The sequence below is a fragment of the Pleurodeles waltl genome, chromosome 12 (genome assembly GCF_031143425.1).
Source record: "Pleurodeles waltl isolate 20211129_DDA chromosome 12, aPleWal1.hap1.20221129, whole genome shotgun sequence".
Lineage (NCBI taxonomy): Eukaryota > Metazoa > Chordata > Amphibia > Caudata > Salamandridae > Pleurodeles > Pleurodeles waltl.
Genome location: NC_090451.1, coordinates 516268685 through 516280696, shown reverse-complemented (window position 1 = coordinate 516280696; position 12012 = coordinate 516268685). Strand labels below are relative to the sequence as shown.

The 12012-nt window shown below is 44.1% G+C and overlaps 1 protein-coding gene across 1 annotated transcript in view; it reads left to right on the top strand.

Annotated features, from left to right (window-relative positions):
- The window catches only part of CNGB1 (cyclic nucleotide gated channel subunit beta 1), a 1925718-nt gene that overhangs the window by 490071 nt on the left and 1423635 nt on the right, over nt 1-12012 (top strand). The window lies entirely within an intron of this gene.

Sequence of the window (12012 nt, the reverse complement as noted above, 5' to 3'; positions counted from 1 at the left end):
CGGCCAATAACTTGACCATTAATTAATACAAAGCCCAATTTGCTCTGGGACCTACAACATACCGTACAATGAGTTTTAGCAGTATTCGCTTCAAGGTCTTAACTAGTCACAAACTCCACAAAAGCATTAACTGGGCTTTGTAGGCCATTCTTGGTATGCACAATCAAAACTGCATCATCAGCGTATACCAAGGATGGCACACTTTTCCAATTAATCATTGGCGCATCCTTACACCATTCCACAAGGAAGTTGTGCAATCCATTAATGTATGAGAGAAATAACATTGGGGCAAGGATACAACCCTGCCGCATCCCTCTATGAAGGGTGAAAGAGTTGGTACATTCACTTTTTTGCCCATGCCTTACCGAGGCATTAGTTCCAGAATGAAGCATTTGCAAAAGATTTAAAATTGGATTTGGCATCCCCATCTTATATAAAGACCCCCATAGCTAAGCGCAGTTCACCCTGTCGAAAGCGCTGCTGAGGTCCGTAAAGGCCAAGTAAAGAGTGCCTTCTTTGGCAGTCGTATATTTACCAATAAGCAGTAACAAATTTAAACACTGCTCCTATGTCCCTAACCCTTCCCTGAACCCGGACTCGTAAGATCCTGTTCCTCCACCCAATACTCAATATGCTGCAAAACAATGCAGCTAAAGATCATCACCAAGGAATCTAACAAAGAAATAGGACGATGCATTTAGGGTCACTGCGGTTCCCTTTTTTTAAAATCACTGGCACTATACATGTAGATTTCCACGAGGGGTGAATGCCAAAATTAATTGCAGCGTTAAGCACTTTGACAATAATAGGGGCCCAAAAGTGGATGTCCCCTTTATAGAGATCCATGGGAATACCGTCCGGCCCTGGAGCTTTATTTGCAGGACTTTCCTGAACAGCAACAATTACTTCATCCAGGCTGAACCTAATATCTAAACTATGGCAGGGATCAGTGCATCATTCATATGGCTATGTTTTGGTAATTGTAAGGTACGTTTGCTGTTTTAGAGCAAAATAGTGGTGGTCACCTTTCTGTCTTCTTTTTAGTTATCACTAGAAATGTGTCTAACATTTGTAGATTACAGGAAAGATCAACTACACCCCTTATGGACACCGGTATATGCAATAAAAAAAAGCGTCATCATCATGATCTCTAATTCCCAGTCATGTAGGCCTGTTTATTCTTCTTTATTCTATTATATAAATTTGTATTTGTCCATTTGGAACTGGCTAATAGTCACGGAATGCAACGAGTTAGGACAGGTTGCGCTGAGACAAGTTGCACTACTCACACATGTGAGAATTGCTTAACAGCTATTCTCCAGTCTAACCTCTTGCACGCCACAAATTACCTACAAACTGTGCTTCACCAGTAGCTAGATATCTAAATGATCCTCATGTCATGGGTGCTACCGACATGCAGTCTTGATTTTTCTAGAGAACAGAAAATTGCATGCCAGAGTGCTGTATGCTGTGTTGTCACACAAAACATAGGGCCTCCGGGCAGCCATATAAACAGCTATGTGCACATAAACTGTGTGCAGGGTATGTAGTACATGTTAGCAAATACATTTTAAAGTCATGGGTACAATGTGTAATTTACAATCAATTGACTCATGCCAAACTATAATAATTGACATAACTAGTAGAAGGTGACTGGTTGAACCAATGGATAAACCAGGTTAACAGCCATGGACTTTCATGTAACTAAAGGGTGCATTATTGGAGCTGTCCTCTTGGTGTTCCTGAGTAGAACCAATTATACTAACTCACTTTTCTAACATTCGCATTTGAAAGAAGAATCAGGATCACAAAAGTGGCATCTGGTGGCATTTGGACAGCAGGCCTCACCATACCCAGTGGTGATCATAAGATGGGGTCAATTTCTATAGAGGTCATGTACATCTGGTTTAGAGGGATTGCCCTTGCCATCTGGACTACTTTTCGTCACACTCAATGAACATGTGCTGATAGTGCAGTACGTAAGCATGCAGCCTTGCTGCTCTATTTCACCCTGCATTGGAAACAGAGATAATATCCTGCCTCCCTATATTGACAATCAAAAAACTACAACAGGTACTCCAGGGTGACCATCTCAATGAATCATATATCAAGGGCTCTTTTCTTTTTAAAAGATGAAAGACCTCATCCACCCAAAGGTGACATAATTCATTGTAGGGCTCTTCCTCAAACTAAGGCTCCTGAAGCCCCTACATTCAGCCCTTCTTAGCCCCCAACCAGCGATCTTAATTTGCCCCATGTTGGGGCTGAGTAGTGCACCTCTTCATATTTTATTAATCTGCTAAAGACCTCTAGCCGCAGAGTCCTTACCTTTGGATTTTCCCCACACATTAGACTGGATTCAGAAATTTGTCATGAGCAGTACCCACTGCATACTGGTAGGTGGTGTCAATCGGCTCTATGTGGCGTCGTCCACGCCAGAAGAGATTGGCATAGTGCCTATATAGGCGCCACCGCAGCACGCTGATGTAATTTCTTTTCTTTCCACTATAGTCAGCGCACATCTGGGAAGAGCTACCCCATCAGTTACTTTTTGACTGAGCTTTTTTTGACTTTTGTCAAAGCTTTTTGAAAGTTTACAGTGTGGATGGAATGACCTTTAGGAAGGCTGGCTTCAAGCCCCACGGCGACTGTCACCGACCAATGTCAGTGATGGACCTGCACCCTGTTTGCCTTTGGTGCCTCAAGCGCGACCATGACGTGAAGACCTGCAGTGACTGCCATGTCACTAATCGGAAGGCCTTGAGGGGGCAGTCCCTCAAGCTCCTGGTAGCTCGATGTCCCGAGATTGGTTGCAGAGCCCCAGATCTTCATCACACTTGATGTTGTGAGGCCGTTGGGATAAGTCCCACTGCAAGAAGAAGAGTAAAAAGTCAAATAAGTCTTCTACTTCACCCCATCCTTTAAAGGCATCTGACAAGACCAGGGAGAGTTGTCATTCGAGGCCTGGTTCCGCAGTTGAGCCAGCACCTGGGCTGGCTCAGCGCCTCCCTGCGTTTCCGAGTGCTGGAGCAACCCCTGCCAAACTCCATAAGTTTTATGAGGCAATACACCTCATATTTGGGTGGCCTGCCCCCTTTAGCATGCCTTCCGGCCCTGCGGGCTCAGGAGGGGGCCCTACTGGGTCTGCGCTGATGGCTCTGGTGCTAGTGAGGTCCCTCTGATCCACTGATGGATCCAGACCGGCACCAATCGTACCATCTCAACCTTCCCAGGCTCTGGTCCTCATGCCAATGATCCCTGTACCCCTGGTGCCCCCTGACAGCACCATTTCTGTTCTAATGACCCATTTCCGATACAAAGCTGGAGGGGCATCATCTGATGCCAAATCCGGTGCCAACTGGGACCATGCCTTTCAGGTCGAATCCCAAGGACTCAGAGAGGAGTGGTAGGGGTCTCTGGACCTTGAAGAATACCAGCTATTAGATCCCAACTTAGACTGGAGTGAGGGATGCCAGCGGACTGGATCTTTCTCCAGGGCCTGGAATGTTCTCTCCTCCTACCATGGCTCTGGAGGAGGGGAGCCTATTTCGTAATGGTGGTGAGAAGGGCTGCTGAGGCCCTTGACCATCAGTTGCCCTCAGTGGCAGTCAAGAATAACGTCTTGACAGAGGTGCTTCCACCGGGAGTGAACCTCTCAAAAATGCTTCTCTCATTTAACAAATCCCTCATGGATGTCCTGCTAGGGTCTTGGTCCAAACCCTGCACAGTAGCTCCTATGAACAGGATGATTTCCCACTGCAGCCGCCTAGCTCCAGGGGACACCAGTTTCCTCACTCAACACCATACCCCGAGATTTTGGTGGTCCAAGCCTCAACCTTGTGTGTAAATCCTGGTGCATCCCCTACCACCCTACCGTTTCCAACCACCAAACCGGACAGGGAATCCAAGAGGCTGGACACCTTAGGAAAGAAAATGTTTCCTTCCACCAGCCTGGCATTTAGTCCAGAAACACTGCATGCCTTTTAGACCATTACTCCCAAGCACTGTGGGATACGGTTGCGCAGGTGCTGCCAACAGTCCCAGATTAGGCCCGGTCGGTACTCTCTCAAGCTGTTGTGGACAGGACGGATGCAGCCAAGTTCACAATTTAATGTCGACTGGACACCTCCACCCCTGACTGAGAATGACTAACTTTTCAGGGGATGCTCAAGCATCGCTTATTGACATGCCCTTTGATGGCTTCTGTCTCTTCAGAGACAAGCAGCCTCAGCGCTGGGCGCTTCAAGGATAGAAGGGCTATGGCCAGATCCTTGGGCCTTTCCTTGGCCCTTCACCTCCCCAGTCTGCCTTCTGCTCCTTTTGTGGCCACAGAAGGGGCTTCCAACCATGTCTTTACCCACCCAACCACCACGGTGTGCAAGCGTACCAGCCTCTGCATGGCAGAGGACAAAGAACCCACAGACCTCCTGGATCAGGTAGCCAGAGGTCAGACCAGGCCACCACACCTCTGACAGATGCAATCTCCAAACCCCTCTACTTTGCCCTTAGTCCATCAAGAGCACCAGTGGGAGGCAGGATACACTATCTCCTACCCACAGGGGGTCTGTAACATCAGACCAGTGGGTTCGTCAAGTTATTTGAAGGGACTAATCCCTCCCCACCATGACCACTGCTCCACGCATGCCATCTACTTTCGAAAGACTGATGGAGGGCCACCTTTCCTTTCTCCGCCAGGAAGTGACGGCTGTCTTGGCTAAGGAAGCTATAGATGGGTGCCGACATCAGAAGTAGGTTGTGGTTGCAATTCCTGCTACATTCTGATACCCAAAAAGGAAAGAGGCCTTCATCCTATCCTAGACCTGTTCCCTCTCAACTTCTTCCTCCAGAAGGAGAAATTCAAAATGCTCATACTCCTGCAAGCCCTGTTTGCCCAGGAGACTGGATGACAGCAGTTGGCTTGCAGGGTGCTTACTTCCAACAAACCTCTGTCCTGCCTGCCCACGGGCATTGCCCATGGCTCATGGTAGGCTACAGGCACTTTCAGTTCACCGGGCTTCCGTTAGGCCTTACCAGCGCCCCTCTGGTGATCTCCAAGGCAATGGCTGTGGTTGCAGCTCATATGCAGAGATCAGCGGTGCCAGTCTTCCTATATCTTCACGGCTGGCTCCTGAAGGCGGGCTCACGGCTTCTCTTTGCAGTGGGGGGAACATAATTGGGTAGGGTTCTTAAACATATAGGCCCAGCCCAGTCAAACCCCCTCAGCTACATCCACATGTAAGTATTTCCCTTATTTTCTCATTTCAGCTGTACATATTTTTTAAAATAAACCTTCTGTCTTTAAAATGCTATACAGTGACCATAAACTTCTTCTGAAACCGTATAAAATTGTCCATGCTACACTTTGTAATTTCTAAAGTAGTAGTAGTATGATTTCCACAGTTGTTTCTGTTGGGTAACATATAGATGTACAACAAGGGCAGGAAGGAGAAAACCCAGAGATGCATCAGGGCGTCAGTGTATTTTAACAGCTTCATCAGGGCATGCAGATCTTCTGATGGTTTTAACACCACCTCTCACTTTGTAGATTGTTTTACGCCCTGCAACATTCACCCAGCTTTGTGGCCTTCCTGTCTCTCCACCTCTGGACAGTGCCTTTCTTGGCGATCAAAAGCCCAGCTGTCTATAATTCCCATAGAGTCTTTTTAGCTTGAGCCCCGCAGTGCACAAGTGCTGCTTTTTCGGACGTGTTGTTATGTATCTGGGCTTTTAACCATACCCAGCGCACACCCATTGCCTTTCAAAAATCCTTTGTTTTCATTGGCAAATGCTTTACGTTTGTCCCTCCTTGGGGATGTTTTTTTACTGCCTTGGCCATCGACCCTGTTACATGGATAATTGCACTCTTGCCGATAACTTTGACTGCGAGCGAGCTTCTTTTTCCTTTTGTGTCTCTCCTTCGCGCTCACGGTGGGCGTGGCACTATAAATTGGATCACTTATGTCAACTGTTTTACTTTTTATTTTCAGTTTGTGTGGCAAGAAAAGTCCAGTTAGGAATTTAAAATGCTAATAGCTCTAACTCGAGCAAACGCAAGACCCATTGCATTGCAAATGCTTGTTTGGATATGGCGTGACACTAAGGTATCCTATCATTTCAAGGATTTGATTGATTATTTCCCAGGGTGTTCAGGAAAGTGTTGTTTGGTCCATTACATCTGAGGATGTCAGGGTGAGGGGCTTTCCCCATTCTCCACAGCCATGATGGGTGGAAGTAAACTCTGCGGAAATATTTTAACTGAATTAGCCAAAGACGTGCAGGGATAACTAAAGCCTGCGAGGCTACCTTCTCCTTGGTCTAGCTTCCGTCTTCTACTTTACCCAGTTCTCTGTCCCACATTTCCCTCAGTGCAGTATAGATGCTGGAAATGTTTTGTATTAGAGATTTATAGATTCTTGTGATATACTTGCCACCCAGATTTGCCACCTTAATTTTAGTTTCTAGGGGATTGAATTTAGGAACTTTTCAGCTTAGTTGTATGTGTGTCCTGTGCATGACAGATTTGTAGCTAGCAGAAAAATATAGATTTGCATAGCATAACTTCAATATAGAGCTAGTCCAATGATTTAATGTGGTCTGAGGCTCAGACATCATCTAGTTTTGAAATGCTGATTATGTTCCATGCTTGGAAGCCTTTCAGAACCGTGACCTGTATGAGCCAGGAACCGCACCACAAGTGTCTCGCCTCTCAAGGTTGTGTGTCCCTAATGCCTCGTAGTGCGCCATGCCTACATATTATCGTAATGTTAGTTACTTAGGGGAGCGTGTATCACTGAGTTATATAGAAGGGAGTGCACTCTGTGCAGTCTACTAGCTCCAGCCATGGGGCCACCTCTGTCACCGAACGGCCAGTCGATCAGTGGAACCGACTGTGATACCAATAATACAACTGAAGGTCCGTGGTCCCCAACTAACCCTCGCACTGCATCTGCATGCATTTTGAGAAAGACACCCGTGGCTCGACATTGTTCCAAATTCATTTGCTTAATATTAAGGACTGTTGAATTTGGAAGGATTGGGCAGGGGAAATGGGAAGATGTGCTTGGTGTACTGGAACCATAGAAGTGACACCATTTTAGAGTATGAATTGCATCTCTGTGATTTCCAGAGGGAGGACTGCTCAACCCTCTAGTACTTTCTCTGTGAATTTGAGTAGTGGGGCAATGTTCACGTCATGCTCTCTGACTGCAGCTCTCATCATCCACAGCCCCAAGTTTTTGAGGTAGCCATCTGCCAATATGGGTGTGCTGGAGGCAATATAGCATGTCCCCTAATATTGACATGAATGTGGTTTTGTCCCAGTTTACTTCCAGGTATGATGCTTCGCCGAAATGTTTTGTCATCTGTGTAACTGTGAGGATGCAGCAGTTAGGTTGCTGCAAATACAGCAATACGTCAGCTGCACACAAGTGTAGTCTATGCTTGTCACCATTGGCCAGCGGAAACCCCTATACTGTTCGTCACAGCCATGTCGCCAAGAGTTCATTGCCAGCACAAACAAAAGTAGGGTGAATGGGCAGCCCTGCTGTAGATAATACTATCCCCCTGACCTGAGCCCAGGGGGCATATGATAGTGTCATCACTTATCTGCAAAAGAAAACAACAAGCTAAAAGCCATCTTTCACAGTACTTGGTGAAAAAAGGCCAATGTACAGTGTCAAGGGCATTTCTGAAGTCTGTTGCTACCAACACTACTTCCCCATGAAGATGCTGAGCCTAAGCCAGCACCAAGTGTACGCATCTGAGACAGTGGCAGGTACTGCAACCAGCAGTGGCGTAATTAAACTTGAGGAGGCCCCCATGCAGAATACATGGAGGGGCCACTCTCCAGACTCACTCAGGAGCTCCCAGGCCAGGGTATTGTACTGAGGGTGCCCCCTGGTTCTGCCCCCCTACACTGCAGGGGCTGCGGTTCCTTTGTTACACCACTGACAGCCAGGCATAAAGCATTTTGATTGCTATGGATGAAGGTTTGGAATACTGTGGCCATTCTATATGCTAAGATTTTAACTTTCAATTGTACTCCTTTTTTGTTCGCCATATTGGATGATACTCTCAGCTATACTTTTGATTCACCAGGACCATACAGTGGACAGTCACATCTGTTGGATGCCAGTTCAAAAAGACTAAAGAGTGTGAGATTTGGTTGAATTTTCTTATTCCTGTTGCCAGCCCTGCTGGGGTACAGATGACGGTATTGAAGGGAGCCATAGTCTAGTCTTGAAAGACCAAGGGAATGGATAACTAGCATAACATCTGGATCAGGGATAGAATGTTTGATTCCTCAGAGGTTTGTACATTGAAATCTCCCTTTGCCAATGCATTAATGTGTGCTTGCAAGTTCAGGTTTTTGTCCATGATGAAGTCAAGAGATTTGGAGACGTCCAAGATTGAAGGACTACAGTTTAACACTGTAAGTGAATCCGGCCATATTTGAACAGGGAGAGGGAGGTTTGGCTAAGTATTAAATAGGTGGGTCTTCAGACCTTCCCTGAAGAGCTTTTTTGAGGGCACAAGGCAAAGGCTGGATGGAAGCGTATTCCAAAGCTTAGCTGTCAAGAAAGTGAAGGCCCTCCTACCTTGTGTGGTCCTATGTCTCATCTGGTTCCTCAGGATATGCAGGAGCATCTGGGAGTTAGACCTGAGTAATCTGCTCTGTTGGTAGGGCTTAAGTCGTCATCTGAAGTACAGAGGTCTCTTGTTCTCCAAGGCTCTGTAAGCAAAAATAAGCACCTTGAATTTGATGTGACTGCTCACAGGGAGCCAGTGAAGCTGGCAAAGATGTGGAGACATCGAATGCTGCATTGGGATTTTGAGATAAGACAGGTTCTGGCATTTTGTATGATCTGTAGCTGTTGCAAGAGTCACGCCGGCATGCTCAGAAAAAGTATTGTTGGAGTAGTCCAATTTAGTGGTGATGAGCATGAACAACAGTTACAGACAACAAGTGGACGATCCTTCTCAAAGATTTCCGAGCGGCAAAGCGGCTAGCCGAAACTGCTTTGACAAGCAGCTGAAACAATAGAGTTGAATCTAATTTGACGTCCAAATTCCTAATACAGGCCAAAGGGGTGAGGGAAGTCCACAACTCAAATGGCCACCAGCTCAGGGATCATACCTGTCCCGAAAAAGAGAATTTCTGTTTTATCAGAACTTAGCTTAAGGCAACTTTCGCCCATGCAGTCGCACACAGTTTTGAGGCAGTGCTTAAGGGCATCAAAGGCTCTATTCTGAAAAGATAGCATCAGCTGCGTACCATTGGCATATGAAATTATCTCTAGATCCTGCTTTTCAACCAGCTTGGCCAAGGGCTCAAGGTAGATGTTGAAAAGCATAGGGCTCAAAGTAGAGCTCTGAGGCACCCCGTACTCTAGTGGTCCAGGATCTGAGAGAAAGGGAGAAAGAAAGACCGCCTAAGACCTCTCCTCCAAATATGATTTGATCCATGCCAGCGCATTTCCTTGAACTCCAGTCCTATCTAGTCTATTCAGCAGGATTAGCTGCAAGACCATGTCAAATGCAGAAGAGAGGTCTAAAAGAACGTCGATCGTCGATGCACTCAGTTCCAGGTTCAATTTGATGGATTCTGCAGCCTCCAGTACGAAATACTGATCTAAACCATGATGGATCTCATCTAACAGGTCATTCTACTTAATGAAGTGCTTAAACTGGGTCCTCAAATAGATCTGTACGGTTTTTGTCAGTAAAGTAAGTTTCAAGACTGGCAAAATGTTATTGAGACTTGGTAATTTACCCTTCTTTTTTAAGTAAAGATTAAACCTGGCCTATTTATAAACAGGTAGGGACTATTCTGTGATATAATGAGGTATTAATAGAATTTTTCCACATAGGGAATAACAGAGTGACTAAAATGTGATGAGAATGAGTTGAATTAAATAAGAGAAATGTTTCATTTTAGCGATTATGTTGTGCAGTTCCATAGGGGTGATTTCTTTGAAGGAAAACCATAGGACTCTAGCTTTTGATGAGGAAAGTTTGCAGTTTGAGGATTTCTTGGAGCAAGGTAAAGACAGTTCAATGTTCTTCATCTTCTCAACTAAAAAGGAGTTGATTTCCTCATGTCTCTCTTTTGAGAAGGTGGTAATACAATCTCGTTTTGGGAGAGTGTATTCTTTCACAGTCTTTAACAGTCTTTCCTGGCTTTTTGCGTGATCTCTCACTCTTTTTATATGGGTACATTTGATTTAAAGGCAGGTTTTTATATTTGGTTCTTTCAATGCAAAGTTGTGCCCTGTTCCCGATGGAGGGGGCATGACAACAATGCTCTGAAAGGTTGCCTACCCTCATTGAACTCCTTGGAAATCCAATGTGGTGATATTTTTATTATTTTGTGGGAAATCATGTCTATTACCTCTACCATGTTTTAATTGTATAGAGCCATCAGTCGAGCTACATCTTTCTTCTAGGTGGGTGGTGGTCATATGACATGATTTGTTATACACGTCACTACTTCAAATATCTAGTGGAGGGAAGAGCCTGAGATGTAGGTAAGGGTTTGATGGATCACTAAGTTGGGAAGCGTAATGATCTCAATATAGCGCACGATTTGGTTATAATAGTTAGAGTTGGGGATGCGAATAGCATGAGAAAAATGCGTGACAATCCTTTGAAGGATGTAGTACCCATAACGTCTTCCTTTCTGGATGCAAGTGAAAGAGAATTCTGCATGGAGTTTAGAAGGTTGGAAAGAGGAAGAACAGAATTGAGAAAGAATTGATGAGTGTCAATGAGTCTGTGATGTATGTAGTGGCAAGGAAAGTTGCTAAGAGAATGGAGAAGTGTCTATAAGTAGCAGTCAAACTATTCTAAATTCTCATCAGTGTCTTGGATCATAAGTTTTTATTGCTGGCTTTAAAAAGTGAGAACGGTAAGATTTATTAATTATTTATATTTAGTACATTTAAATAAAATGTATATGCTTTGTATTACTTTTAAATAATAAACACAAATTAGGTCAACTCGGGGGAAGTATATGCCTAGACTCCAGCGGCATTTAGAAATAATAAAGGCCTCTTATCTAAAAAATATAACAGCCTCAAATTGGTTCATATCACCTTTTTTATTTCATCTGACCAAAAAATGTCTTTACTTATAAAAACGGCATTAGAAAATAGGTGCTCCTAAAATAATGGCGCAGTGAAAGTGATAGTGTGATATTAGTACCAAAGTGTTATATACAATATATACAGATGTGGTTAAAAAACATATATGGAAGCATTGAACGTCAATGGGACCCCTTTAAGTCACTTATATGTAATCCACCTATAATGTAGTCAACGTTTCGACCCTGTATCAAGACATAAATAATTAATGGGTCATCCTCAGGACTGAACAAATCTAGCCGGAAACACCTATTATTCTAAGATTTTCTTTACATAGGTCTTTTTATATGAGTGATTCTTAGTAGTACATAGAATACATCTCATCACTTTTGTAATTTTCCGATTCTGGCAGCGTATCACCTCTTTACTTGGTCAAACCTCTTTTAATAGTTATGTAACATCAGACATACCTTTATTTTGCCCTTACTTGGGTCCTCTTTGGCCATCTCCTACATTGATAGTTTGATTATTCTTACATTAATGAGTATGCTGCAATAGTGTAACCGCAAGAGGGCCGCAAAATGTTTCTACCGCTCCGGACTCACGAAGCATCCAAGTGCTAGAACATGATTATGCCCAATCCATTGATCTACTGATTTGGTTTTCCAACTCACTTACAAATACTGTCTGATCATAATATTGGGGTCACAATATCTGAGCTACAAACCTTGTGAGGGACAAATATCAAAGATACTTTTTTTTCTACTTTTTAACACTAATATCAAAGCTTAAAATACTGTTGACTATTATATCATTTTTTATTACAGTTTAATGTATTGTATTATATTTTATGTTATTGTTAATCCTATTTTTACATTTATTTTAGTAATTCTGATGAACCAATTCTGCTTTATTAATTTTGATAAGGAAA